General features: G+C 42.4%; 1 non-coding gene across 1 annotated transcript; it reads left to right on the forward strand.

The window, feature by feature from the left end:
* Window positions 1–849: 849 nt before the first annotated feature.
* LOC145044624 (small nucleolar RNA R71) lies at window positions 850–956 on the forward strand. Its single transcript, XR_013681572.1, has one exon. It is a non-coding gene; the product is annotated as a small nucleolar RNA R71 (small nucleolar RNA).
* Window positions 957–5,938: the final 4,982 nt, after the last annotated feature.

The following is a 5,938-nucleotide window of genomic DNA, read 5'->3' on the forward strand; positions in this document are numbered from 1 at the left end:
AGAGGGACTCGGCGAGTCTGGTTGGGTTTACCTGAACTCAATCCTTCTGTATTTTCTGCATGTACAGTGGTCATAGGAGTGAAAATTTTTCCATAGCTAGAGGTTATAACATTCACATTCTTCATTCTTGGATTATTCTCAGTTTTACTTGGAAGTTCACCTGGTCTTCTCTCGTTCACTTGATGTGCAAGTTGACCTAGTTGTTTCTCAATGTTAAGAATAGATGCTTGCTGATTCCGAAGTATATTTCTGGTCTCATGTATTGCAGCATCATGATCATTGTGCCTTTTCTGGGACGCGGTTATGAAACTTGTGAGCATTTCTTCTAAATCGATTCTCTTTTCCATAACCGGTTCTTCCTTTTGATAGGAAACCCTCTCTTTTTTCTTGTATTTCTCTTCCTTTGCCTTTTTATATTCTTCGTACGGGAGCCATTCCTTCTTTGGTTTCCGCCAATTCTCGTCGTATCTATCCCCACTTGAATAGAAAACTTGCGCCTTTTTGTTTCCATTCTCATCCAAATCACAGTCTTTAGTTAGATGCGGTCCCCTACAATTTTCACACCCCACGCGGATAGCGTGGATTATTTGATCCATTTTCATCATTCTTCTGTCTAAACTGTCTAGTTTGGCCATCATCGCCGCCTTGCTATCGTTGACCGTGTTCACTACCCCCCTGCTTACTTCATTTTGTGGGTTGTGGTATTCTCTAGAATGTTTAGGGAATTCTTCAATTAATTCTTTGATTTCTGGGGGTGGCTTCCTTGTGAGCGGTCCTTGCGAATCAAGTAACTGCCTTGTGGTGACATTGACTCCGTCATAGAAGATGGAAACTTCTTGTTGGCTATTAAGGTCATGGTGTGGGAAATTCCTTAGCAAGCTCTTGTACCTCTCCCACGCTTCATATAGTGACTCCCCAACTTCTTGTTCAAATTTAGCAATGGCCTTCTTTAACATGGCTATTTTAGAAGGTGGGCAAAAGTGATCTATAAATTCTTCTTTCATCTTGGCCCATGTGGTGACTGACCCGGGAGGGAGTGACTTGAGCCAGTCTTTTGCAGCACCTTTGAATGTAACTGGGAGCATGCGATGTAGCTGAGTCTCGCGAGGCACGTTTGGAAAATTAAAGTAATCAAATACATCATTGAATTCATCCAAATTCTTGTAAGCATCTTCGTGGTCTTTTCCATAGAAAGGAATCTCCTTAAGTTGAGCGAGTATGTGGCCCTTTAGTTCAAAAGTGGCAGTAGCAGGAATTGCAGGTTGCACAAGTCCCCGTCCGGTGTCGTCACGTATCCGCTTCTTCCATCCCCCCATGGGGATTTCATCGATGTTAGCCATGACAATGGCTAATTTGTCTTCGAATTCGGATTCGTGCCCGAGAGTGAGATCTTCTTCTCCCTCTGTCTCGTACTTGGTGTCTTCTTTAATCGGATCCTCCATTGTTAAAGAGGCGTTGGATGCTCCTGATTTGCTGCTCTTCTTCTTGTTGAAAACGGACTTGAGGTTCTTTAGTGGCGAGTTCTTTGAAGAAACGGATTCTCGAACGACTTTTCCTTTGTTCCTCCTTAGTGCGGATTTCGGGTCTTCTAGAGGAGGGACCAGAGGTGTATCAGATCCTCAGGACATGAAACAATTGCAATCAAAAAAAGAAAAACGCGTAAAAAGAACAAAAATAAAATAAAAATTAAAACTGTGAACAACGATGGACTCGCCGAGTTGTCACGAGTGCACTCAGCGAGTTCAAGGCAAAAACAAAATTTTTTTTTCTAAGTAACTTATTTAAATGGATATTTACTAAAACCTTTACTAACTACCAAATTACCTAAGAATTAACTTTGTGTGAGATAAATCCCACACAAAGGATCGATTACAATAGAAATAGTGCTAATTTAGAACCGTTCCCGGCAATGGTGCCAAAAACTTGATATGTGTGAGCTCAACTAGTTTTTTAATCTACTTTTACTTATAAAATAAACACACAAAGGCAGTGGACCTATCAATTGTGGTAAAGCTAAATAAGTAGGGTATCGAACACAGGGAACGGTAAATTAAAGCTAAAAACTAATTTTATCTAAATCTAAATAATAAAAGGGGTTTTCTCTAGTTTTACAAGACTAGAAACTTACTAACTATTACTTAAACTAAGAACTAGAAAAGCAAAGATTCAACTAAATTCAATGACGAAGGAGACTTCTGTTTAGTTCAACTCAATTGAGCCTATGTTTGATATTATGGTAATAGTGCGATGGATTAATTCTTCTATTGGCTACCAATTCAAGTGATTAGCTTCGTGTTCGCTGCACTAATCCTTAGGGAACAAACTAACTCAAACAGTGATCAGTTGTTTAATTTAATTTAATTCACTAGGTTATTTATTCGGGTTAATTTAGACTTATAATAGCTAACTAATTTGGTCCTTTAGTTAACCTCTGGTCATCACACAAGCTCACACATGAATTTACCTATTTTTCTATTAATTCTAGTTTCACAGTCACTAGTCCTAGTCATATAAGAAAGTGGTCACATAATTATATGAGGTAGCAATTAAGAGATGTTCATACAACTTAATTCACTTCCTAATAACAGAAAAATAGTTTTCAATCACACATGAGGTTCTTTACCAACCTAGAATAAACAAAATCACCAATTTTAAATCAATCCTACCATAAATAATCAATCCATAGTATCAACTTTGTGTCCCCAAATAGAAGTTTAAAGGTTTTAGCTCATGATTGAGGTGATTAACAGCATAAAAATGAAATCTAAAACTCTAAACATAATGATGAACAATAGATTAAAGTAAGAATGATGTAGATTTGCCTCAAATCTCCTTTGGAATTGGATTTAGGGTTGTATCTTCGTTCTTCAACTATCTCCTAGCTCTGATTCGCAGCTTACTTCTCCCCAAGGGTTCCAGAGATTTTTATTTCGATCTGGAAAGCTATATATAGATTCGAACCGACTCGTCGAGTCCATGTCTGACTCGCCGAATCCATCACTTGATTACCGTGCACGGTAAGTTTTAAAGTCCTTATCTTCTCGATCCATCGACGCGACTCACCGAGTAGTCGACCCTACTTGTCGAGTCCATTATGTTTTTAACATTTCTTCTCATTTGTTCAACTCCCGAGCTCCTAACCGCTTCTCCTGCTTCCTTTGGCTCCAAAGCTTTGCTTTTGGTCTGAAAACACAATTCAAACACTTTTAAGTATCTTTTGTCCATGATATGCAATAAATTAGCTAATAAATGATAAAAATCTATGCTTAATATAAGAGTAAATATGAAAATATCAATCCTCTAGAGGCACAACCGCCGAGCCATCCAATAAGAACTTCTGCAGATGAGAACCATGGAAAGTGTTGTGGATATGGCTGAGCTCTACTAGAAGATCCAAAAGGAAAGCAACCCGGCCTACCCGAGCCAAAACCCAAACGGGACTGATGTATCTTGAGCCCAACTTGCCTCTCCTCTTGAATCGGATGAGACCTTTCCAAGGCGACACCTTTAAAAGGACCATGCCGCCCTCCTCAAACTCCATGTCTGAAAGGCGCTTTTCGGTATAGCTGATCGGCCGACTCTGAGCAGCCTGGAGCATGCTCCGAACCTGCTGTAACCTGTCAGTGGTCTTGAGTACTACTTCTGTACTCCCCATGACCCTCTGGCCGACATCACCCCAACAGATTGGGGTTATACACTTCCTCCTCTAGAGTATCTCGAAGGGAGGTCAGTCGATGATTGTGAGGTAACTGTTGTTACACATGTGTGTAGCATGTCCTCAAGTGTCTGTATCATCCTCTTGCTTTGACCATCCCTATGAGGGTAGAAAGCGGTGCTGAAGTGGAGACGAGTAACCATCTCGTCGTGAAACTGCTTCCAAAACCAAGAAGTAAAGTGGACGTCTTGATCTGACACCACCAAAACAGGCACTCCATGACATGCCACTATCTCATGCACGTAGATCTTGGCCAGCTTCAATTCTGATATACTCTCCTGGATCGGGATTAAATGAGCACTCTTGGTCAACTAATCCACGATGATGCATATTATATCTACTCCACGTGCGGTATTGGGAAGCTTCGTGATGAAGTCCATAGTGATATCTTCCTATTTCCACATGGGAATATCTAATAGTTGCATCTTCCTGTGTGGGCAGTGGTGTTCGGCCTTGACTATCCTGCAAATCAAGCACCACTCAATGTACCATGCTACGTCCTTCTTTATACAAGGCCACCAGTAATCAGGGCAAAGATCCCGATACATCTTCGTTGCCCTGTGATGGATGGAGAACCTCGACTTGTGGGCCTTATCCATCAGAACCTATCATACTCAGCTCTAGCATGGAACCCAAACCCTACCGTGCAGTGCAAACAACCTACAACTATCATAATCAAAGGAGGCCACCTGCGCCTCCTGGATTTGCTCTAGCAATGGGGCAATCAATGTCATCCTCAGACATATGTCTCAAATCGGGGCCACCATAGCCTTGAAGCTCAGGGCATCGGCCACTAGATTGGCCTTGCCCGGGTGGTAAAGGATTTCACAATCGTAGTCCTTCACCACATCTAATCACCGGCGTTGCCTCATGTTCAAATTGGCTGACACATTAGGTACCTCAAACTCTTGTTGTCCGTGTAAATGGTACAACGAACCCCAAAGAGGTAATTCCACCAAATCTTGAGGGTGATAACCCCAGCCCCTAGCTCTAAATCATGTGTCGGATAGTTCACCTCGTGAGGCTTCAACTGCCTCGAAGTGTATATGCTATTACATGACCTCCCTGCATCAAGACCGCACCGATGCCCATGATCTAAGCATCACAATAAACCGCGAAGTCATCAAGACCTCACCGATGCCCCTGTTGTTCTGGCCCTCCAGCGAAATGTTACCGACTTCTTGGTCAGTCAGGTCAAAGGAACAACGATCTTGGAGAAATCCTCAATGAATCTCCAGTAATAACCTGCTAGACTAAAAAAACTCCAAATCTCAGTTGGAGACCTCAGAACCTCCCTCTGCCTCACGGCCTTTATCTTGGCCAGATCGATCAGAATACCCTTCTAGTTGACAAGGTGCACCAGAAACTGCACCTCGTGCAACCAAAACTCACGCTTAGAGAACTTCGCAAAAAGTCTCTCCCTCCTTAGAGTCTCCAACACCTCCCTCAGGTTCTCCTTGTGCCACTTTTGAGTATTGGAATAGACCAAGATACCATCGATAAAGACTATCACAGACCTATCCAGCATCGGTCTGCACATATGGTTCATGATGTCCATGAACACGGCTGGAGCATTAATGATCCCAAACGGCATTAACAGACTCATAGTAACCATAGAGAGTCCTGAAACCTGTCTTCTACACACCCTCATCTCTGACTCGCATCTGGTGATAACCTGACCGCAAATCAATCATGGAGAACCAAGATACGCCCTATAGCTGGTCAAAAAATCATCAATCATCAGGAGAGGATAACGGTTCTTCACTATTACCTTATTCAACTCCCAGTAGTCAATATACATGCAATGTGACCCGTCCTTCTTCTTCATAAATAGGATCAGGGATCTCCATGGTGAAATACTCGGCCTGATAAATCCCTTGTCTAGTAGCTCCTGCAATTGCGTAGAAAAATCCTGCAACTTTGAAGGAGCCAACCCATATGGCTCCTTAGATATCAGAGACGCACCAGGGACTAGGTCCATTCTGAACTCAACCTATCTCTCAGGATGTATCCCACGAAAATCCTCTGGGAATACGTTCGGGTACTCTCACACGATCAGTACATCATCCAATGTCTCCTTACCCTTATCCTAGGTATCCATGGTATATGCGACATAACCTGTGGAACCCTGCTGAAGGTAGCGCCTCGCTCTCGCTGCTAAACATAGAGTCAGTCCACCCTACGTCCTTTCAGCCTGAATCACTAACCCTCCCCCACCAAGAG

This window comes from Lactuca saligna, chromosome 4 (genome assembly GCF_052625555.1).
Source record: "Lactuca saligna cultivar CGN05327 chromosome 4, ASM5262555v1, whole genome shotgun sequence".
Taxonomy (NCBI): Eukaryota; Viridiplantae; Streptophyta; class Magnoliopsida; order Asterales; family Asteraceae; genus Lactuca; species Lactuca saligna.